At 49.0% G+C, this 24,425-nt stretch overlaps 1 long non-coding RNA gene across 1 annotated transcript; it reads left to right on the forward strand.

Annotated features, from left to right (window-relative positions):
• Positions 1-8,058: 8,058 nt before the first annotated feature.
• On the forward strand, positions 8,059-12,969 carry LOC121143750. The gene is made up of 2 exons (XR_005881075.1): positions 8,059-8,262; positions 12,641-12,969. It is a non-coding gene; the product is annotated as an uncharacterized LOC121143750 (long non-coding RNA).
• The last annotated feature ends 11,456 nt before the right edge of the window (positions 12,970-24,425 follow it).

Here is a 24,425-nt window from a genome sequence, read left to right on the forward strand (position 1 = left end):
TTTTGCTCTGCCTAGGCCTGGTGTGACTCAGTGAGGTTCAGCAGCAGGTGTCAAGGGATCTAGCTGTGGACAGAGCTGCCTGTGGACCAGGAGGCTTAAATTAAAGGAGGCCAGTACCCCTCCCAACCCTGACACACAGAGCAAGGTGGTCCAGGGAAGAGGAGAGAGCATAGGGAGCTATTGAAGAGGGCAGACTAGGGAACAAAGGGAGCGAGCACACTCCGGAGGTTTGCTGAGGGTGGACAGGAGAGCCGTGCATGGCGGGGAGGTTTGCTGAGGGTGGACAGGAAAGCCGTGCATGGCGGGGAGGTTTGCTGAGGGTGGACAGGAAAGCCGTGCATGGCAGGGAGGTTTGCTGAGAGTGGACAGGAAAGCCGTGCATGGCGGGGAGGTTTGCTGAGAGTGGACAGGAAAGCCGTGCATGGCGGGGAGGTTTGCTGAGAGTGGACAGGAGAGCCGTGCATGGCGGGGAGGTTTGCTGAGAGTGGACAGGAAAGCCGTGCATGGCGGGGAGGTTTGCTGAGAGTGGACAGGAGAGCCGTGCATGGCGGGGAGGTTTGCTGAGAGTGGACAGGAAAGCCGTGCATGGCGGGGAGGTTTGCTGAGGGTGGACAGGAAAGCCGTGCATGGCGGGGAGGTTTGCTGAGGGTGGACAGGAAAGCCGTGCATGGCGGGGAGGTTTGCTGAGAGTGGACAGGAAAGCCGTGCATGGCGGGGAGGTTTGCTGAGAGTGGACAGGAAAGCCGTGCATGGCGGGGAGGTTTGCTGAGAGTGGACAGGAAAGCCGTGCATGGCGGGGAGGTTTGCTGAGAGTGGACAGGAAAGCCGTGCATGGCGGGGAGGTTTGCTGAGAGTGGACAGGAAAGCCGTGCATGGCGGGGAGGTTTGCTGAGAGTGGACAGGAAAGCCGTGCATGGCGGGGAGGTTTGCTGAGAGTGGACAGGAGAGCCGTGCATGGCGGGGAGGTTTGCTGAGAGTGGACAGGAAAGCCGTGCATGGCGGGTGCTTTGGCTTGATGATGGCCAGAATGTGTCCACATGAGTTCATGCATTAGAAGTCTGTTCTTCAGTGTGGGTTAATCATCCTACCCTCTGCCTAACTCCAAGTTCTTGCAGTCTTCTCTCCCTCACCCCAGACTCACTCACTGCCCAAGCCTGCAGACCCGATGGAAAGGGAGGTGAGTGGTCTGTGCAGTCTTGCCTGGGAGAGGGGTTAAATTACATCTCCTGGGAACCTGCTTGGCTCTTGAGAGATGGTTTTTAGTAAAGGAGAAAGACTGGTCCCTCCCCCACTTCTTTCTGACTTTCTGTCTTCCACGTGATCTTCCCATGATGCCATCTGCTGTGATCTGACACACTCAGGGAGCGTGTCACCAGAGCTGACACCATGTTCTTGAACTTGCATCACTGTGTGAAATAAACTTCCTTTTTAAAATATAAAATACCCTGGCTCTGGTATTTTGTTATAGCAATGGAGAATGGACTTATACAAAGGTGAGTAGAGAATTAAGTGAGGCCAAGCAAGCCATCTTAGGCTGGTAAATGGTGGTGCAGGTGTGGTGGGGAAGCAAAGAGGACACTAGCAGGAGTCCTACTCGGAGGTCACCTGCAACAGAAAGTGCCGAATCAGTCCCCTGGCAGAAGGGGTTTTGTGGACAGGGACTAGGGGCAGATCTCAGTAGTGACATTCCCCAGTTTCTTATTCTCTCTCAAACAGTAACGCATGAGGATGTTGTGTTTTTGGTGTCCAACTCCCACATGTTTTTTGGGGGCATTGATCCCAAAGGCAAAAGGAGCATTGGGATGGCACAGCTCCCAGCACGCAGTGTTCTGGCCTCTGTGTATCGCCTGAGGCAAGGCTGAGATGTAGTAACAGCTCTCTATGGTGATCTCAGCTTTGGGGACACAGGTCAAATTTGGAAACCATTCTGCAAACACACACAGGCCCTAGTGAATGCCTGTTTCTAGGACAGAGGTTGTAACACAAGCATGCTGTTTTGATGAAGTTTATCATCAGAGACTTGGCAAGTGGGTGTAGGCACAGCAGAACCTCAAAACAAAGCAAAAAAAAATCAGGATAGTTTCTCACTTAGGGGGCAGAAAACTAAGCTAATAAAGATTTTAAGGCAAAGGAGAATAACTAGAGGGGACAAAGCGGGGCCGTTTTGAGAAAGTGCAGCTTCATTTTCTCAGAGTTTACTGAGGAAGCCACAAGCCATGGCAGTGTTGAGTGGCCATCATTGCAGAGCTGTTCCCCATACCTTCTCTCCTCTACCAACCCCTGTTTGTCAAATACCACCTTTGGGCTGTTACTAGCATCCCACCATGGTCCTGTGAACCCTACATCCGGCGAAGGTTTGTATGTATCCAGCCCACTTAGCTCAGTACCTACAGAGAAGTATCTCTAGCAGTTCATCAGCATCTTCCAAAGGTTATGAAGGATGGTCCCCATCCCTCCCTGCCTTGGACCATGGTTTTTCTCAGAGGATACTGGCTCATTTGTCCCTGAGGAATAGTCCAGCAGTGTATTTTCTGGCCTGAGACTTCTTGGTCCCTCAGTTCTGGCTTCTATAGATCTGATGGGGAATAGCCATGCACAATGTTTTAAAAGGAAAGAGTCCTGGAAGTGTGTGTGCCCGTGCTCTGGGGACATGGGAGTGCCAGCTGAGGTTCTTGCCAGGTCCCCTGGGAACTGTGGGTGCCACACGTACATAGTTTGATTCAAGGACAGAGCAGAAGGGGGGTGGGCTGGGGGAGGGGGAGGAACAGAACGTTCATCCCTTTTAAGCTTCCAGGAACTTGAGGATCAATGTGCGAAAGGCGCAGGTCACCCCTGCCAGTGAACCTTACTGATTACACAACTCCTACAATCTGACTTTGGAGTTGGCACTTGAAGAGAATGTCCCAACCTAGTGGCAGCAGATTCAGGAACTCAAAGAGATGACGACATTTGTTCAGAGGTTGAGGTCCTCTGAGTCAGGTCATTTCTCCTGGCTCTGCAGCTAGGCACAGCCTAATAATAGCAATGGGGCACTCTGGACTATGCAGTGGCTAGGTTCTCAGTACATCTGTGTGTACTGTCGTGACATGGAGGACAAACAGCAGCGATCAGCCCAAATCTCCCTGCGAGCCCTTGCCAGCTGTGCCATGGGCAGTCAAATCCCCACCACAGCCAGAGAGACAATGTTTTTGTTTGAGCTTGGGCTGAGAGGAAGGCTGATGTAAGTGTGTTATCGGTGAAGGCTTGGGGTGCAGCTGAGTTCGCTGTAATCCCTGATGTGTGTTGTCTTAAGTGGGTCCAGCACCGTGGGCCTGGGAAGGAGGCTGAATGCAGACCTCAGGGACTCATCCTGACCTCTGTGGGCACGAAGGTGACATGTGTGACCATCTGTGTGCCCCTAATAGCAGCAGAGGGAACTCACTCATCACCACAAATAAATCTTGTCCCGAGCTTCAGGTGACCCCTGTGCCTCCTGCCTCGTTTCTTCTCTCTTCCTGGGTCACTCCATCTTGGGGAGATGGTGTCAGCTAGCCAGGCCTCAATGTGTAAAAAGGCTCACATGGGTGGGTGACTATTTCCTAAATGGGCTGCTCAGGGGACTAATTCTGAATAAATTGTGGAATGGGGAAGGACTTCAGAGAGAACTCCCAGGACTCTGGTCACTTGGGCCGCACTGGGGAGGACCCTGGCTCTTTGTGAGCAGTGGATGGGTGGGCGGAGGTAGAAATGTGTGGAGGGAGAGGGGGAGCAGCAGAGAATGAGACTACCAAGAGAGGATCCCCCGGTAGTACAGAGGGGACTTGGATCTGTCCCTAGAGTAAGGAGCTAAAAGAAAGGGTTCCCCCAGGCAGAAGCAGCTGGAGAGCAAGTAGGCGGCATAGAATGTGCCTGGTCAGAAAGGCCTGGAGCTCACTTGGCCATGAAGTCACGGGAGAGAACCCCCAGGCCACACACAAGGCGTCTCTGATCTGCGGACAGGGTGATGAGAGTGTTGCTGACAGAATTGACCCTGTGTCTTTTCATATGAGGGCCCAGGTAAATATGTCCTGGGATAGGTGGAGCATGAAGAGGAGGAAAGAGGACCCAGAGCTGCCAAGTTAAGTCACAGGTTAGGGCTGTGGGATGCAGAAAAGTATGGAGTCTGGCGGCCTGGCAGGGCTGCAGGCAGTGGAGGGTGGGAACCAGGATGGCCAGGCAGGAAATGCCCTAGTCTCTCAGGTTGCAGGAGAAGGAAAGTCTGGCTGTTCTGAAGGGGAACTTAGAGACTAGGGACCGGATGTGAGCAGGGACCAGGGGAGGGAGGAACAATAGCCATTCTTCCACCACAAGTTGACCTTCCCCGAAACAGGAAGGGCCTGCCAGGAGGGGAGGGTCAGGCTGAGGGACAGGAAGGAAGGGGCCTGAGGGAAGCCAAAGGCATGTGGACTGTGTTTGGAATTTACAGACCCCTGTCTGCAGGTCCCCAAACATCCAGCGAGCTCAGCTCACAGCCTGGGTGCGACTTTCCCAGGTCCTGTTGCCTTCACCTCTTCCTCTCTGGGCCTCCTCAGGACCCTGATAACGAGGCCTTGCTAGGCTGCCCAGGGCCAGGATTTTGCTCACTGAATGAGTGTTTGTTACAGGTCTGTGAAACCTACCATCTTCACACACCGAGAGGAGTTTCCAGAAAAAATAAAGAAAGGCGGCCAAAGTAATCAAGGCACACAGCCTCCTCCTCTTTCGAAAAGGCGCCTATCTCCAAAACAATCGAGGCCGCCCATTAAACAACACTTGTTCAGTACAGAGGAAGGGCAGCGTGCCGGATCGCTGGGCTTTCCAAAGAAAACACTCCCAGTTGTCCGGCAGGCAACAATGAACAAAAAAACCTGAATGGCATTCACATGGGAGGGTGGGGAGCCTGGGCCAGGCCCTCAGGATCCTTGGGTGACGGGTGAAGGACTCCCCATCCGGCACACGCAGGTCCTCAACCAAGGAGCGGTCGTTCTCTTGGTCAGCAGACAGGGACACAGCAACCGGGTGCTTCTACAAGCCAGGGAGGAGGCCTTTGCTAGGAATAGCGTCAGCCAGCACTGGGACTTGTAGTCTCAGACCACAAAGAATAAGTTCCTCATGTTGTTTAAGCTTCCCAGCTTCAGATTTATTTGTTATGGACTTCTTAGCAGAGTAGCATATTATCCATCAGGTCCAAAAGATTAGAGTTAGTAATACCACATCTTCTCACATGCTGAAACTGAGAAGTTAATCTCAAGGAAACAGAGAGGAGAATGGTCATTATTTTGGACTGGGAAGATGGGGGGGAGGTCAGGGTGGGAGAGGGTGGTTAATGAGGTAGGAGAAGTCACTTCTAATGTTTTGTAGCATGGTAGGCTGACCATGGTTGAAAACAATGTGTTGAACCTTTCAAAGTAGCTAAAAAAAGAGGATTTTTAAGGGCCCTATTGCACAGAAATGATAAATATTTTGTGTGATAGGTAGGCCCATTGCCTGGTGTGGTCATTACACCATGTATACAGGTCCAGCAACATACTAAGTCTCATAAATACATGCAGTGAATTTGCCGATTCAATAAATATTAAAGGGGAGGCATGAAGTCTCTGGGACAAAAAAAGCCCTAAAGGTATCAGAAACAAGACTGTCCAGTTGATGGTGACTGTTCTCTCAAGGCCACACTGAAATTCCTGGTAGCTTACTGATCCTTTAGGCTTCCTGTACCAACTTCCAGGGTTGTTTGCAGAAGTGGGAGCCTGGGTCCTCCCCGCCTCCACGTCTTCACCTGGGATCCCTTCACTATAGGCTACAGCCAGTGTTACCCCTTCCAGAGCCTGTCACTTTGCCCATTGTGGGTCTTCAGCATGACTGCAAATGAACCCGTGGATCAAACCAGAGAAGCGAGGCCTGCAGAGTATTTGTGGCAAAGGGAAGTGGAAATGGGTGTTCTGTGCAGTTCCTGGAAGGCACTGGGGCTTTTCGTGGGGGAAGTGACTGCTTTGCAGACAACAGACCAAATCAGAGAGCTGCTTGTCACCGTGGTCTGAGGAACCCTTAGGGCTCTGTCCCCTGCTGTGGGGATCACCAACCCTAGCCACTTCCCTACGGTGACTGACCTTGAGGGCCCTCTGGAGTCCACGCTGTCCTTATAGCTACACCTCCTGTGCACTTGCCTGTGGGGTGCCTTCTTCGTTTTCCAGAGCCTTGTACACTTTCATTTTCTTCCCTTTACCTTTCTTGAGACAGTGTCTTATGTAGCCTAGGGTGGCCTGGACTCCTGATCCTCCTGACTTTAGTCCCCGGTGCTGGGACAGTCTTGCTCCAGGTTCATGAACTGAGGGAATTGAATCCAGAGCTTCTTGCATGCTAAGCAACCCATCCACCAACTGAGATATGCTTGCTACCTTCTTCCCTTTCCTTCTTTTTGTGAAAAAAAATTTAAAAGCATATCTCAGAAAAGCTGCAATGGCAAAGGGCATGAGGTGTCCAATCCATTGTGATGTGTAAGTGGCATTCTCCTTCCTGTTTGTGGTGTGGATGTGACTTGTAATTTTGGCTGAATAGGTTGAGGTTAGTGGGAATGCCATAGTGCTGTAGCCTGAGAAGCTTTAGTAATTGGATCTAATAGGAGACCCATCTTCACATCTGGCCAGATGTGCAGGGTCATCTGTTTCATTTACTTCATCAGTTTCTTTAGTCTTTTAACATCTAGAACAGTCTATAGCTGGTCTTGAAATTTCACAGCATGGATGTTAGGATTAGTTAGGAATTTGAAGGAGAGAGAGAATATTCTTGGATCCAAAGCAGGAAGGGATGGATGTGAAGGGTTCATGGGGGATCTGGAGACCAAGTTCAGAAGAACAGTGCTGGGGACCAGAATGAAGTGCTAACTTGGGCCACACATAGAGGTTTCTGGCAATGATGGTTGTGCAGGGTTACAGACTTGTTCATCTGTAAGGCTGGAGCATCTGCAGGTCAGCAGACAGAGTTGGGCGAGCAGTTAAGGGCTACTACGGAGGCACAGTGGCTGTGTCTGTCCCTCTCTCATTGATAGGAGATCCTGGCAGCCTCCGCCATACAGGTGCCGCGTACCTAGAGAAGCTGAGGCAGGAGATCCGGGAGGAGGCTCTGGGTCCGGCCTCTGCTCACAACAAGGAGGTGATGAGACCGTGACCGTGGGTGAGTCGTGGAGAGGCCCTCTTGTAAGTTGTTCCACTTCTGCCTTCCCAGTCTCACACACAGGGCCTCTGCAGCTGGCCCTACTGACCTGTGCACCCTATAAACATGCCTCTCTTCCTATGAAAGAGAGTCTGACAGGCAGGCGAACTTGTAGGCTTCCCTTTGGGAACTGGCTGGCAAGGACATGGACGTACACCAGACTGCATCTCCACACTGTGCTTTACAATTCTCCACACAGCCCCACCCCCACCTCGTTGCCCGGGCCTGTCCTGTGTTTCTTCCCATGGCTCTGAGTTTCCCCTGAAGCAGGGGCCTATGTAAGAAGACTCAAGATAGTGAGGATCCATGGAGGAACTGAGGCTGCATTTCACGTTTCCTCTTTGACCTTCCATTGTGGGTACCACCATCTTGGACCATGAGCATGAGGCTGCTCCTAGGGAGGGTGGTGCAGGGCATAGGAAGCCCATTATTTATGGATTCATCTCTAGGGTCCTTCTCAGTGCCTCCCACTCAGGACAGTGTTGACAGATGGGGTGAATGGTACCTTGGCTTTCCAGAGAACCATTTGGCAGCCATGATGACATGGGCTTCCAGGGTTTGGCTTTGATGATGTCTGTGTAGAAGGACCTTAGTGACTTAGAGCTGCTTGAATCCAGCCATCTTCAAGGTAACTCTGTTTTTGGGTGGAGCTATTGTAATGAAGGTGACAGGTCCAAAGTAGAGACAACCCAACACAGAAAAAAGAAAGCAACATGGAAGTTTATATCTCTCATAGTGACTGGAAGGAAGTGACTCGGTCCTCTAGGGCTTCAGTCTCCTCCAGCATGCTGCTCCACCCGCCACAGAAGAGGCCTCGTCCTAGTGCCCAACGTGGTAGCACCCATAGGTCAGGCAGAGGAAGGAATGTGAAATCACGGAACTGCTTCAATGCATCTCCACCACCTAGAACCTTCTATATGACTGCAAAGGAGAACGAGGATGCCATCTCCATTCGGCATGGCCACATAGCCAGATGAACATGCTGCTACTATGGAGAATGACGGATAGGCTGCAAAATCAGGCCACGTGAAGTCTTTGCCACAGCTGTGACTTGGGGTAACAGGAGTGGGAGGCCTTGTGTTCTCTTTCCTCCCTCTGTATTTGTTGGTTTTCTTGTCCCTGTTACTAATATATCTGATGGGGAGACTTGAGGAAGGACAGATTTATTTTGCTCATGGCTTCAGAAGGTTCAGTTTCTGGTCTCTTGGTGCCACGGTGGACTTGAACAGAACATCGTGGTGGTGGGAGCATGTGGGAGAGGAAAGCTGTTCATGGATGACCAGGGGAGAGGAAGAGGGAAAGGGGGAGGGGGAAGGGAGAAGGAGATGGAGAGGGGGAGAGAGGGAGGGAGAGGGAGAGGAGGAGAGGGGGAGGGAGAGGGGGAGAGGGAGAGGGGGAGTGGGAGAGGGAGAGAAAGAGAGAAATCTTGACTCCCCACACCTAGTGACTCACTCCCCCCACCTCCTAAGTTTCTAGAACCTCCACAAATGGCAGTACAAGCAGCTGTGGAGCAGGCTTTCAAAGCCTGAGTCGGGGTGGGGGCATTATATACTCAAACCATGGCATGGGAAGATGGTCAGTACCTTCTGACCCAGCATTCCTTCAGGGTGAGGTTGCTGTCTACTGTAGCTTCTGCTAGAAATGGGGCAAGGAAGTGGCCGTGCAGAGTGACTATTCATTAGGGCCGAATGGCATGAGGCTGTCCTCCATGCAGGCACAGGCTGCACTCTACTGGGGGAAATACAATGCAAAACTGAGCAAACAAACAAAAGCCAAGTCATGCAAAGACCAAGGACCATTTATCATGACCAAAAAGGCCACGGTGAGACTGGAGAGACAATAGTGCATTTATCCCGCTGAACCATGGCAGTCCTTGGGCCATGTCGGTTGCAGAGTGATTGAAGATTGCACTTACTCTAGGGTGGGAATTTAATGTCTCCTCTCAGAAGCACGAGTCTCCTGGGAGAATGTCTAAGGCAAGTAATGGCTCTCCAGAGAGCTATTTCAAAACTACTTTGTAGAATGGCCAGCTGAGAATTCCCTATTGTTGTCATTCTTTGGGACCTGGGGAAACAAACTGGAGACTTGGCCTGAGCAGGGTTGGCCAGGAAGACGGTACAAAGGTTCTTCAGGCTGATCATTCCCCTGCTGCCTCTGGACCCTGGTGCATTATCCTAGACTCCAGTGGCCAGTGTGGGGTGGGGCAGAGGAGGTGGGGACGACATAGATGCTACCTGGTAAATGTGTCTCAGACCCTTGAAAATGAAGTGCTTGTATTTTTATAAGGTGGTCTGATGATCTTGGGGCCCAGACTCTTCCTATTATGACCAGAGATACTGTCAAATGTCCCCAGTATGCATGAGCATAGGAGGAGTGGCTGGAATCTCAGACGAGGGTCCTGTGACCTTCCACACCCCCACCTGTGATGAACCAGTTAACAATCAATCTACAGGGGTGGTCTCTAGAAGCAGGCACAGATGACTTGATGGAGATGGGGCTGTTTCACTGGAAGGACCGATTCTACAGTACTGTCTCCTTGGAGCCCCGCCACAGTCCTTCCATGACCCTTTGTCTGTGCTGCTGTTTAATATGGATGACTTTGATCTGCCTGTTGTGTTTTGTACATCTTCTCTCTTGTCAAGTTCTGGAGAGAAGAGCCATGGAGCTCAAATCCTTTGCTGGTGTAGCCCCCAGGCAGCATGCCTCAAAAAACTGAATGATAAAACGCTATTTCCAAACCTTCATGACTTCAGCAAGTGGCCTCTTTATCTTGTGTATTAGTAACTTCTGTGTCACCGTGACCAAAGTATCTAGCAGAAAAAATTCAGGGAAGAATGGTTTGATTTGGCTCTCCATTCTGGAGAATTCTGGTTCACTATAGTGGGGAAGTTTTGGTGGCTATCTTAGTGACCTGCTGCTCCTCATATTTCTGTGGGCTGTGACAATGCACCAGGCCAGAAGCAGGGATGTGTCTTAAAAGGAACACCCCTAGAGAATTACTTCTCTGTTAAGCTCCACCTTCTAAAGGTCCCAAAGCTCTCAAAGTAGTGTAGCTGGGGTAGGTAGGGCAAGGGAGCTTCCAGAGGAGTGGGCTTCATGCCTGTTAGAGGGGGCATGTTCATTGGGAGTGAATCCGGTGGTGCCCAGGGATGCTGAGATCTCCCTTTACAACTGAAATGTCAGGAAACCTGGAGCAAGGAATAAATGATGGGTGGAATAGACCTGGGCATCTAGAGGCCAGTGTAACCCAGGAGCAGGTCATGGTCCAGCCACAGTAGGGAGCAAGGCCCAGCACCTGAGAGGAAGGGCCTTCCCTACCTCGTGTGCTAACTGCTTTTCTGACTTCCCAGTTACTGAGCCATTGCCGAGGTCCACTGATGGCTAGACACCATTCCTCGGGCCCAGTATTTGGTTTTGACTCTTTGCTAGTACTAAGCCTCCACCTATTCAAAGTATATGTGTGCCCTGACACTTGTGTGGAGGTCAGAGGATAGCCTTGTGTGTGGGTCCTTACCTTCTCCCTTGTTTGCGGCAGAATTTCTTTGTTATTTGCTACTGTGGACACCAGGCTAGCTGGCTGTGAACTTCTTGGAATTCTGCCTCTATCTCCCATCTCTCCACAGAAGCACTGTGAAAACATGCTGCTGACCCGAGCTTTACACAGTCCTGGAGATCCAGGAAATGGGATGTACGTATCTTAGTAGTCCAGGCCCAGCTTATCTGAGGGACAGTCAGGGGCATTCATGGCTATAGTGTTGATCATGGTATGGTTAGGATTGCCTACAACCTAATCTTGTGGAGGCATTTTCTTAATTAAAGTTCCCTCCTCTCAGATGATTTTAGCTTGTGACAAATTGATATAAAACTACCTGGCACTGAGGAAGAGAGGAAGTAAAACGTCTCCACATTGCTTTATAGTCTCCACTTGCCAGTATCTCAGACTAAAGTGGGTGTTTGGCCCATTCTTACCCAGGTAACCGGTTGCCTTGGTTTTCAGTGTAACTTTCCATGCAATGATCTGCTCATAAAAGATGTGGGCCATTTCTGCCAAGGGTACTGTGGTGAGAAGTGAAGCCAGAGACCAGTTAGGAAGGGGAACAGGTCTGGGTCCAAAGCTCAAGATTGCAATGACTGGATAAAGGGTGTTCAGGGAGCAATGAAAGCTGCCATGCATGGCTGCTCTGGGAAATTTGAGATCCTGGTCCACAGCAGTTAGAGACTTGCCATTGTCTGTTTGGGAAGTGTCCAGCTTTGCTGGGAGAGGCTACACTTTGGGGTAAGAGCAGTTCAGGAAATAAACGTATTAGGTCAGGGCCAACACCTTGCTGAATAATGACCACCAGGCTAACATTGGATGAAGCAGTCCAACACCAAGGCCAAGTACATCCTTGATGGAAAATGAATTCTCAGGGAGGAACCATGTCATCGGAGCAAGTTCCTTATGTGCCTTCAGCTGGTAGGAATAGCCAGATGTTTTTCCATGTAGACTCCTAGTCCTTAAAGACCCATGCTTTGCCAGCCATGCCCCAGGCTTCCTGTGGGGACATTTTCCTTGGCAGTGCCATTCAAGGTGGAAACAAGAAGTTTCCTGGAGGGTCGTTTGGTACAAAGATAATGTTCAACGTTCGCCCCTGCATGAGGAAGCCATGTTGGCTCTTGCCACTTCCTGGGTCTTCTCTCTGAGTCTGTGTGTGTGTGTGTGTGTGTGTGTGTGTGTGTGTGTGTGTACGTGCGTGCGTGTGTGCATGTGAGTGGAGATCAGAGGACAAAGTCAGGTGTTGTTCCTCAGGCACCATCAACTTTTTCTTGGCACAAGGTCTCTCTCTGGCCTGGAGCTCACTGTGTAAGCAAGGCGGCTGCTGCCTAGAGATGCCCAAGGATCTGCTTGGCTCTCCTTCCCCAGTACTGGGATTGCAAGCATGTGCCATCAAGTCTGTTTTTAGATGGTTCTGGGGGATCACACTGGGGGCCTCTTGCCTGTACACAAGCTCTTTACTGACTGAGCTAGCTCCTCAATCCTTTGACTCATGCTTAGGGGAGGTGTCAGGAGGAAAAGGAGGAAAATCTCCTTCCCTGACAGGGCTTTGCTGTTGGTCCCTCAGATTTCTCCAGTGAGAAAGAAAATCCAACAGTCTCATTGAACATATGTATTCTAGGATGTCGAGATTTCACACTTCATCCTGGCCCCAAGATGCCTGAACTGGAGCATCTGAATCAGGGTACTTTATTTCACCTCTCTGAGTCCCAACTTTCCTACTTGGAAGACTGAGATGTTTGTATCTATTTCCACCATGCCTTTCCTGCCATAAATGGACTGTGTACTCTCAAACCATGAGCCAAAACAAACCCTTCCTTCTTTAAGTTGCTTTTGTCAGGCCTTCCGTTGTGTCAGTGAGACTACCTAATACAACATGGTTTTCTTTTTTACTTCTAGAACATACACTGAAGGGCTGAAGGAGAGGAAGCAGAGTGAAAACGTGGGCTGCTTTCAGGCTAAATCATCCACAATTCATCTGGCTCACAATGCTAATGCAGAGTTGGAGCCTGCACTGCGGATTCTGACACAGGTGGTGATGTGCCATGGCGGGTCAAGGTCAGGAAACCAGAGGTGAAGAGGATTTAAAAACAAGAACAAAACCAACCAAACACTGAATAGACGAGTTATCACCACGGGACCCAGGTGACATCCGTGGTAAAATGGTCCTGTCCTGGCAAACAAACTGGTGGTGCTTGTTGAGTTTTAATAAAGCAAATTAGCTTCTATGCATCTTCTTATCACTTATCTTTCAAATAGTTTGGAAGAACTGCACTATGCGGTTGACCCACACTGTCTCAGCTGCACAGTTCATGCCGAGAGTCGATTGAGAGTGGATCACATTTTTCCTCACCTTGGAGGTAGTTTATATCTATAAACTCCTGTACACTGTGTGACTTTTAAAAATGCTATACTGAGACTGGGAAATGGTTTGCTTGGTGAATGAAGTACTTGCTGCACAAGCGTGAGAACTTAGTTTGGGTCCCCAGAAGTTATGTAAAGCTGGACATGGCGACACATGACTGACTCTAGCACTCCTACAGGAGAATGAAACCCTGGAAGCCCATGGGCCAACTAGCCTGGCTTTCACAGCAGCGAACAGCGAGAAACATGAGTCAAGCACGGCCGAAGGTGAGGAGTGACACCCAAGGTTGTCCTGTGATTGCCACACATGTGCTGTAGTGAGCGTGCTCCCCCCACAAATGTCACATGCACACATCATACATACACGCGAAAGATAAAAAGGTGTGACAACTGAATGGAACATTACACAGCCATGAATAAGGATCAACATGTATTAAGGCGAATCACAATATAGCACACATCATGAAATCTAATAACACCAAACAAAGCAATAAGCAAAACACCCAATCTCTTTTTTGAGACAGGGACTGTCTATGTAGCTCTAGCAGTCCTAGAACCCACTGTGTAGACCAGGCTGGAATTCACAGAAATCTTCCTGGCTAAGCCTCCTGAGTGCTGGGATTTAAAGGTGTTTGTTATCATACTCAATCACTTAAAATATTTTAAGAGGTGGCTTACATGCACGTGTGTGTGTGTGTACACATAGACATGCGTCATACATGAGCACAGTATATCTCTAAAAGCAACAGTAAGAACTCTGTAAACATTAACTGAGGACAAACTCCTTCCATTCAGTCCTTCTGTGCTACTGCTTGGAAATTCTGTGAGGCAGTATGAATTTCGAGGTCCAGTGCCATTGTTTACAAATTTTTGGTTCTTACTTGGCGTATTTTGCTACATACTAGCCATTTTTTTAACATTGTTGTTTTATTTTTCTCTAAGTTGTCAATTGGTCATTTCAAAGTAAAAAGAGAAAAAAAAGCACATCAAAAGAGTAGCTCGTGCAACTGATGGCAGTGTGATTCCCGTGTGCATGCGACTGTCTTCTCAGGGTGTCTGATATGACGCTAAAGTTCTGTGTTCTCTTCCCATGCCAGGTAAGAGAAGTCCTAGAAGGGAAGTGTGTGTGTGTGTGGGGGGGGGATTACAGGTTGTGATTGGCACAGACTGTAATTTTTAAAGGTGAAATCAATCATCAAATGCTGGCTCAGTTACTTCTGTTTAGGGGTGCTGGGCACAGACTTGAAAGACAAGAAAGGTTTCCAAGTCTAAGAGAGACTTCTGTAAACAAGAACTGAGGGTGATTAGAAATTATTAAGGTCTGGTTTGATAGTGCCATGCCTATAAAGATGGAGTTTTAGTTATTGCTATGTGTCTGTGACCACATATCTGACCAAAACAGCATAAGGGAGCGCAGAATTACTTTGACTCAGTTTTTTTTGGGGAGGGGTTCAGTGCATCATAGCCAAGAGGTCATAAGGGAACAGTTTTTTTTCCTATGACAGTGGGAAGAAAGCATGAAGTAGCTGTTCACATGGTGGCAGATGGAATGCCCAGAGTGCTCTCATGAGGGAAAGGCTGGTGGCAGATGGAAAGCCCAGAGTGCTCTCATGAGGGAAAGGCTGGTGTCACCCCACAGGTCCATCCCTAGTGATCCACTCCAGTCACCACGACTCTACAACAGGAGAATGGCCAGACTCTCTGTAGACAAGTGCCTGCCCTCACATCTGAGGGCCTGCGGGGGAGGACAGGTGAGCGCCCTTCATATATCTAGGGACTTACTTAAGCATTCAGACAATTAAAATACACCCTGTGCTCATACCTTAAAAAACACGTACTCATGTTTTTATATATTTTAAAGCAAAATTGGAAAAAAGCATAGACCAAAAATTGGCAGATGACAAAGATGACTGAATTAATCATTATGGACTATGTTTAAATAGATTATTTTGGTTCTGTATGAATGACTAACCAAGTAAAGAAACATTGAATTCACAATTATTCTATATTTTACTCAAGTAAATTTTCCTTTATTTCTTCATAATCAAAAATTCTGTCATGATGATGAACATTTCCACAGGATTTTATTGTATTTATAGAAATCATCTAAAGGATTTTAAAAATGTAAATGTGTTTGAACTATGCAAATTTTGAATATATTTTCATAAAAAAGTGTGAAAAGACATAAAAACCTAAAAAAGCCCTGGGCGGGCTGGGGCTGTAAGCTCAGTGATAGACTGCTTGCCTTGTGTGTGTGAAGCCCTGGTATTCAGTTTCTGGCATTGTGAAAAATATACACACTGGGGCTGGCAGGTGGCTTACAGGGTAAGGTGTTTGATGCTCAAGCCTGAATATTTGATCTTAATCCCTAGAACCCACGAAAAGGTGAAAGGAAAGCCAATTCCACAAAAATTTGGCGCGCGCACACACACACACACACACACACACACACACACACACACACCATGGTGCACATGACCCCTCCCCACCACATCATGCATACTCACATAATTTTAAAAATTTAAGCTGTATGTATATATAAATTCATCTTCCCAAAGCAAATCCTTAAGATATAAAATATGAAATTAAAGTGGGAAGCAAAAGTACAAATTAGAATTCGTAGATGTCAAGTGGTTAAGTGAAAACTGTTTAGGCACACCTGAGTTTTAAATTTAGTTTTGTGAGATTTAAATAAGTCTTGCTAAATATCCTGCAATCAGTTCACACTTCCAGAGTTCCTCTCTCACCTGGCTGCCTATGCAGGACCTGGATCTACAGCCTGTGAGTTACAGTTAGATCCTCATGGAGACCAGTTCAAGGACAATGGGGCTCCTTGGATACCACACACTGTTCCACGCTGCCACATAGAATGGCTGCAGAAGCCACATTGCTCCTAGAGCATCTCCACCAGCAGGAATCTGAAGAGGAAGGGAAGCACGCAGGCAGAGGGCCAGGTCTGCTGGCACGTGCCACGCAAGGCTCTTCTATTCATTTGTGGCGTGGAGTGAAAGCTCCATCACGCTAGCCTGACCTTCCTCTTGCTTGTGTTGGTCCAGTCTTCTCTCATCCTGGAGCGCCAGCCCTCTGACATTAGACATAGGACGATACTGAAACCTTCCATGGCTTTTGAAATCACCCCCTGCCCTCCCCAAAGAAAGACATAGAGCAGAAAACAGAGAAGTGTTTCACTGGGCCTGGGTGGTGGTGTTTAGTGAAGTGGGTGTTCGTGCTTTGCCTACGCCAAACCTTGGATCCCACGTGACTACAGGGTCCTGTGGACACTGATAAAGTTTCACTTTTGTATGTGTTTTTGAGTGTGGCGTTGTCTGAACCACAGGGCACATGGTGAGAGTCCCTTCAGCTCAGGTCTTCTGATATGCTGACAGTGTCAGGAACAATGGCCCAGTGAAGACTTCCCACTAGGGGACTCTTTAGCTCCTGGTAGCTGATTTGGGTATGAACCAGTAACCTTCCTTGGTGCACACCTATAACCCCTGTCTTGAGAAGTGGAGACAGGTGGATTCCTGGAGCTTGCTGACTAATCCAGCCTAACCGATCAGGGAGCAGCAAGTTCAGTGAGAGACCATGCTAAAAACAAAAACAATATGGAGAAAAGACTATACCCAGCATCCATCAACCTCTGGCCTCCATAAGCACATGCACAGTCATCCGCATTCACTCAAACGTGTATACAGAAACATCACACAGGTGAGCACACACACACACACAGAAAATGTGGTTGATGGTGATGCATACATCAGGCGGTTGTCCATTGTCACTGAGGTGTCACCAGAAGGTATTGTATGCTACCTATGGGGGCGAAAGGCTGTTCCAAGGTCTCTCTGTATGAGTGTGGCCATGACACAGTTCACTGATCTCCATAAATAGAGCCTGCTACCCAGGAGAACTAGGTGAGTCTAAAACCACCTCCAGAATGTATTTAAATTGCTCTGGAGTGGGATTGTTCCCAAGGACATCCTCACCTCTGGCTTTGCAGATGTTTTGATTGGACTTGACATTTAAACGGCCTTAGCCAAAAACATCTCCCAGAGACAGCAGGTTTATTTCCATCCCACGTTCCACGGAGGATGATTGCTCAAGTCTGTGCAGCACTGCATGCTGGGACTCCATCTCCCTGGGTGCACACGATTTACTTCCATTAGCGACAGTGGCAGCCAAGGCAGACAGATTGCGGGTGAGGGGAAGGTGGACCCCCGCGACTGCACCCTGGTGGAGCGAGAGGCTGCCGCACATTAACAGTGGGAAATGATGCTTTGTAAGCCATACGCTGCCTGAGATTGCATTCGCATGGAGACATACAACATCTTGTTATCAGAAGAGGCCAGACACAACACTTGACTGTGGGAGATGCAGCCTCAGGGAGGACAATGCCTTCTCCAACCGTGCACTGTTGTCCATTATTTAGTCTTGCAGATATTTCTACCAGAAGGTCGTTGTGGGGGAATAAGACAGTGCTTTGCATCCTGGACCAATGGGCTGCTGCAGGGTTTAGGAGGAGGCTATTACTGCATCACAGCAACAAAACATTTGGCTTTCTGGTACCTGGCGAGGTTGCTTCACAGGCAGCGGCTGAAGTTCTCACTGATGCACCCTCAAGAGCTTCTCTGGGACTGAAAGCCAGACTTGCTGGCACATGCTAGTAAATTCAGCATTTCAGGGGGAGCAGATCCCTGGGTCTCACTGGTCAGTCAGCCTAGCCAATTTGGTGAGCACCAACTAGGTCCTAATGAGAGACCCTGTCACAAAAACAAGGTGGATGCTATCACACACACACACACACACACTCCTTTGATGATGATATATTACAAAGATGAAGTACAGGGGACAGCTTACAAGCCCCACCTGTGGAAAGATTTGTCTGAGACAGGGTGGCAGAGAGGGGTCCAGAAGCCAGGGCTGTCTGTACAGGCTGGCACTTGCTTTTGTACCCCAGAAGGCTGTCTCTCCCAGGGACTTGAAACTACAGATGAAGGTGTGGCTGGGCTTGGGGCTCAAGCATAGCCATTTGCATATGCTACACCTGGATCAGGCTTTGTGACTCAGAGCTCATTGGCCTTACAAGATGTGTGAAGCGGCATTTTCAGCTCAGGTTACCTGGCAGGTGCTTCTGGGAGCTGGCCTTTCAGCTGCAAAGCACCTGCTGGGGTCCAGCAAGGGGAGCAGGTGGGAGAGGGTGGGACTCTTTAATCTGTCTCTGGTCACAGCTACCTCAAAGCCATACGGACCAGGTAATAGTGTTATCCTTTATAAAATTCTCATTTGGGGGATGATTTTAAGGATCTTATGTGCAAGAGAGAGCCCTTTAGGAGAGAGGCACAGATGGAGTTTCTATCTACCAGGTCAATCTTCTATTGACCCCCTAAAGGAGGGAGTTTGGTGTTTGTGCTGGCTGTCATTCACTGGGCAGGCACATTGCGGATCCTGATGGGACAACTGGACCAGAGGTTTCTTTTTAAAACACGGACTTATTCAATAAGTAGGGGTGTTTCGCCTGCATGTGTGTCAGTGTACCACGCAGGTGCAGTGCCCACAGAAGCCATCAGATACCCTGGAACTGGAGTTCCAGAAGGTCATGAATTCAGGAAATATAACCTGTGTCTTCTGGAAGAGCATCAAGTTCTCTTAACTGCTGAGCTACCACTCCAGCCCCTGGACATTTTCATAACTCTTCCTCACCCCGAGACTCAGAGCAGTCAGAGGGCGGCCGCAAGCATTGTCTTCAATGCCAACATGAGGCATCTCTGTTTCCCACCTCTGCGGAGAAAGTGAGGTTTTGGAGTAGGAGGGCATGGACTGGTGTTCACTGTGGTCTGGGCAAAACTGCTTAACACAGATGCACTTCAGTTCCTTCCTCTCTCACGGGGACCAAGGAAAATTTGAAGGGCTCTTGGGACGAGAGATGAGATACGTGGGTACCTGGCGTGTGACAAGTAATCCGTTAGCTCATTACTGTTTTGGGGCTTGCCTCTGAGTAAGATGTTGGAAAGACAACACATTGCAAAGGTCCCATGAGTGTAGCTGGAGGAGTGGTTCACACTTGTTAATGGAAGCTTCCAGAAATAGAAAGCAGAGGTCCTTCCAGCAACTGCCTGGGCCTTTGGTTTCATACTCCATCCTGAGTTATACACCAGTGAGTCTCACAGGGTGAGTGAGGCATGTGGGACCCAGTTACAGTGTCCTGGAGCTAGCTGCTGCTCAGTCCTTCACCCAGCCCATAGGACTGCTCGGAATGCTGGAGCACGGTGCCAAATGTTTTTGCTTAAAAACCATTTGTCTGGAACCAACTGACTGACATCCCTGAGAGCTTTGGCTCATGAGTCAAGACCCAAAACCAGTTTTTACTTTTCTATATGACATCGTAGGTGGGTCACTAGGATACTTTGTGCTGGCTGTACAGTAGTGAGAGGAAGGGCACTGACCAAAGAGAGTACCACAGGGTGCTGTGTGAGTACCACAGGGACCAGAGAGAGCACCACAGGGACCAGAGAGAGCACCACAGGGACCAGAGAGAGTACACCACAGGGACCAGAGAGAGCACCACAGGGACCAGAGAGAGCACCACAGGGACCAGAGAGAGTACCACAGGGACCAGGGAGAGCACCACAGGGACCAGAGAGAGCACCACAGGGACCAGAGAGAGCACCACAGGGACCAGAGAGAGTACACCACAGGGACCAGAGAGAGTACCACAGGGACCAGAGAGAGCACCACAGGGACCAGAGAGAGCACCACAGGGACCAGAGAGAGTACACCACAGGGACCAGAGAGAGCACCACAGGGACCAGAGAGAGTACACCACAGGGACCAGAGAGAGTACCACAGGGTGCTGTGTGAGTACCACAGGGACCAGAGAGAGCACCACAGGGACCAGAGAGAGCACCACAGGGACCAGAGAGAGCACCACAGGGACCAGAGAGAGTACACCACAGGGACCAGAGAGAGCACCACAGGGACCAGAGAGAGTACACCACAGGGACCAGAGAGAGCACCACAGGGACCAGAGAGAGCACCACAGGGTGCTGTGAACAGTCCAACAAGAGCAAGGGGACGAGAGAGGGGATGGTTCAGACCTAAGACCTGCCCCAGAAGATGTGAGCCACAGCAATCCAGATGCCTGACGTTTCTGAGAGGCAAACCAGTTCCTATGAACATAGAGTTCATATTCCAGGGAAAGCCAAATGGGCTATTCCTCAGTATTAAACAGAAAAACATGATGGCTTTACAAAATCTTTTAGGTTCTTTACAACATGCTGATAAGATTAAAAAAAAACTATCGAGGCTTTTTTGCTAGTCTGTCACTATGGTAAAGAACACACATCCCGAAACCTTCCCCTGTAACTATTTTAGGCATACAGTGCTATACTGGAAGTGCACACCCTATAGCTCTGTATCCTCACTTCAGAACCTCTTCATCTGTCCATACCGAAACTCAGAAACTGTGTGCTGATGTTTCTCGTTGCTGCCACAGCTGCCTGACAGAAGCAGCATAAGGGGCGAAGGTTGACTGTGGCTCACAGTTCAGGGGACACAGTCATCACAGTGGGGAAGCCGTGGTGATGGGAGAGTGAATCTCCTTGTGACATACTGCCAACCTAGAAAGAGAGAGCTCAGATCAGGAAGTGGGGCCACAATATATGCCCTCAAGCCCTGCCCTCCTACAGTGACCCACTCACAACCTCCCCAAACAGCACCACCTGCTGGAGACCCAATGTATAAACACATTAACCTTGGGGGCACATTTTAAGAACCCACTGAATACTACCTCCTGAAGCCCCTGGTTGTAGGAGTGAACCCCACAAGGTTATCTGCCCATGAGGGCGGGGACAAGTAAATTAGCACAAGTAGAAATAAAAGGAAGCGAAAGGAAAAAGGACCTCCTCTTTTGGAAGCCGGCCACGCTTGTGATTCCCAGCTTGTGTGATTCTCTCTCTCTGGTAAATAAATATATTGTATTCCCTATTGCATTGACCATCACCATTACCTGGTAACAGAAGTTTTTCCTGTACTTCCCTACTTCAATGATGTATTAGCATTGGAGAATGCTCTTTTCTTGATATAAGACCCCTGTTTGGCCTTTCAGACATAAGTATAGCACAGAGGCATATGTGGAAATATCTTTGGAATATTCCTTCATGCCTTGATTTTTGACCTTGGTGAAATAAGCAGTATAATGTTTATAAAAGCACACTTGTGAAGAAGAAAGCCTTGGATGGGACTTGGGAGTCCTCCTGAGTCGTTGACAGCTGTTATTCACTGGAAACCTCCATGGAAACAAAGAAATATGGCAGCATTGTTCATCGTGAATGTGAGAAGTGGCTCCCTTCCAAGGCGGCTGAGGGAGGCTCAGCTCTGCAGGTCCCCTCATCCAGGCTCTTACTTCTTCTTAGGCTGCTGTTGACACAGCTGTGTGGGGGTCTGGGAAGTATCTCAAGGCAGCCAGGGCTGGCTGCCACTGCTTTATGTCCCTGTGTGATGTCTTCAGGGACAATAGCTTCAGTCACAGGCCAGTGCTGTGTGTAGGAATTGGAAACCCTCACGTCAGGTAGAATCAGCAGCTTTCTCAAAATTCAGATGGTGGCCACCAGCCTGAGGTTTCCATGGAGACTCACTCTGGGGTGGGACAGTAAGGGGACACAGACCACTTCCCAGAAACAGAAAGTGGCTACCCCAGAAGAGTGGGCACACTTTCATGACATCCATCTTTCTCCTTCAGAACTTGGTGGCAATGCCCTTACTTCAAGCTTTACATGTTGTTCCCCTGAGATGACCGAGGCTGCCAGCCAGCCCTGCTGTGTCACTGTGTGTCTCCATTTTGTTCACCAATAAGACAGGGTTAATCACTTCTGGCCTGGCTGCCTAGCTCAGTGAGAAAATGTATGTAAAGTGGTTTGCAGGTCAGAGGTGCTTTCCATTTGGCACATAGCTGGGTCTTGTGGTGTCCCTTGGGATGGGTCCTTGAATGGGTTAAGGCCCAGCCTCTGGTGGGGTGCCATGGCAGTGGGGATATGAAGGGTTGTGACTAAGCCCCTGTTGGTGAGGTGGCATCTCCTACAGATGCTACTATTTCCCAGTGGCTAGGATTGTTTATACCAGGTATCCCATGAGGCACAAAGACCTTCAATCAGTCACCATTACCCAGAAGGACAGCTGGCAATAAGCAGGCATAAGGACTGTCAGCTGTGTGGCCTGTGTTGCATAATCCCCCAGGGTCTCAGGCTTTTCAGATTTCAAATGGCTGGTGGTCATGGGTGTTTCCTGAGAAGGTCACCCCAGCACCAAATATATACATATCCAGCAACAGAGATATGCTTGCCACACTATGCCGGTGCCTAGAAAGGCACTAGAGTGGTGGCCTGCATTCTTGTTCATGCTCCTGGCTACATTCTATAACCCATGTTGATGGCACAACTGGTGTTTCTTTGACTCCTGTTGTCTGCACTCACTGGCCTGTGAGGTCTTGGCTTTCTTGATGTTAAATGGAAAATCTGAGCATCCCTCCTCTGTGGCCCCTTGGTAGTAAGTTTTAGAGACAGCGTCCTGGAAGGATGTTGGTGTTTGAAGTTGCTCTGTTTCTTGATTTATTGCTGTGGCCACGTTTGTTCTTTGTGGGTCCTTCCGCCTCAGCATCCTGGCAGATAGGTCCTTGGCAGGATGATTCGGAACCCAGTAACCTTGGTGCTGACTTCTTTGAACCCATGTTTACTGATGCCACCAAACTGAGTAATGGGACTGATGGCCCTCCCTTCAGAACAAAGACATTTGACCAACTGGTTTTGATTCAGTTTGAGAATGGTGTGGGGCATGTGAGTTCTATTTAAATAGTCATGTCTGCACAGAGGAGGGGACCATCTACACAACATCTCGTCCTCAGAGAACTAGGGAGAGACCAACCTGGGCAGATGGCAACAGGAGCTGTGCATGCCTCCGGCTCCCCTTTCAAGTCCCTGGACCCGTAGGCTCCTGTTTCCTTGGAAGCTAAGGTGACATCTATCTTGGGGTTTTTTGAGACAGTTCTCTTATTAGACTTCAGTTTACTGTTTTAGCTGGACTGTCTGCCTGGTGGACATCCCCCACCCCTACCCCAGGGATCTGTCTGTCTCTGCTCTCAGAGTCCCAATCACAAACACACATTATCACAGTCAGTGGATCAACTCAGGTCCTCATGCCAGCTGACTGATCCATCTTCCCAGCCTAGACTGGTTTCTCTAGGGTCCCCTCTGGCCCACACTCTGTGTCCGGGTCCTTCTGTAGATCATCTTTGCAGCTTCTGAGAGAACCTGGCACCAGAAGAAAACAGTGGCAGGTGTGTCTTTCAATCCCATCTTAAAGTCTGGCATCCCAGTTCATCTTACATCCTATGTTGGAAGAAAGACATTGTAATGGCAGAATTCTAGGCTGACAGAGTGCTGACCTCCTCAGTCAGAACATTCTGGCTGACCCTGGGGAACTTGCCCTTCTCACAGGCAAGGGGGTCATCCCAGGTCCTCTCTGAAGAAGGTTACAGAATTGGATGAGAAAACAATTTGATTTGGAGAGTATTTTGATGTCTTGGGTCAGGTCGTTTTAGAAAAGTTGAAGACTCAGCGAGAACTGTGCTTTTTGGAGTCAGTCAAAAAGCCTGCACCACCATTGACCATTTTCTCTTTTGTTTTTTAAAATGCTGCCACCAACTTTCTTTCTTTCTTTTCAGGAAAAATATATTCTCTGTGTTTTTAAATGTGTATAAATGTTTTGCCTGCCTGTACATCATATGCGTGCTGTGCTCTTGGAAGCCAGGAGAGGGCATCAAATCTCCTGGAACTGAAGTTACGGCTTGTTATGAGCTACTATGTGGGTTCTGGGAATCCAAGCTGAGTCCTCTGGGCCAGGGTGGGAGGCAGTGCTCTTAACTGCTGAGCCATCACTCCAGCACTTATGGATTGTTTCAGACCCATTAAGAGGGTGAATATACCTGAGAACTGCCATGATCACCACTAAAACAAACAAACAAACAAACAAACAAAAAACCACAGCCTAGCCCAAGAAAAGGTATTGCCACAGTTAACCCTTGCCATGGTCAAGCGAATAAATTTGCAGAAGAGCCAGCTGGAGAGTGAGCTGTCTTTGGGTCTAGTGTCCTGGTTTGGTTAGAGCCCAGCCCTTCAGGGGCTTTCACAGATCTTCTTCAAGGTTCTTCCTCACCACCCCAACACATTGATTTTCTAGTAACTCCTGTTCTACCCAGATTTTTCTCTGATGACAGTAGTTGTTGCCTTTACTTATACTTTTGATCTTTGTGGTTTTGGCTACTCAAGATCAG

This window comes from Mesocricetus auratus, unplaced genomic scaffold (genome assembly GCF_017639785.1).
Source record: "Mesocricetus auratus isolate SY011 unplaced genomic scaffold, BCM_Maur_2.0 Super-Scaffold_100013, whole genome shotgun sequence".
Taxonomy (NCBI): Eukaryota; Metazoa; Chordata; class Mammalia; order Rodentia; family Cricetidae; genus Mesocricetus; species Mesocricetus auratus.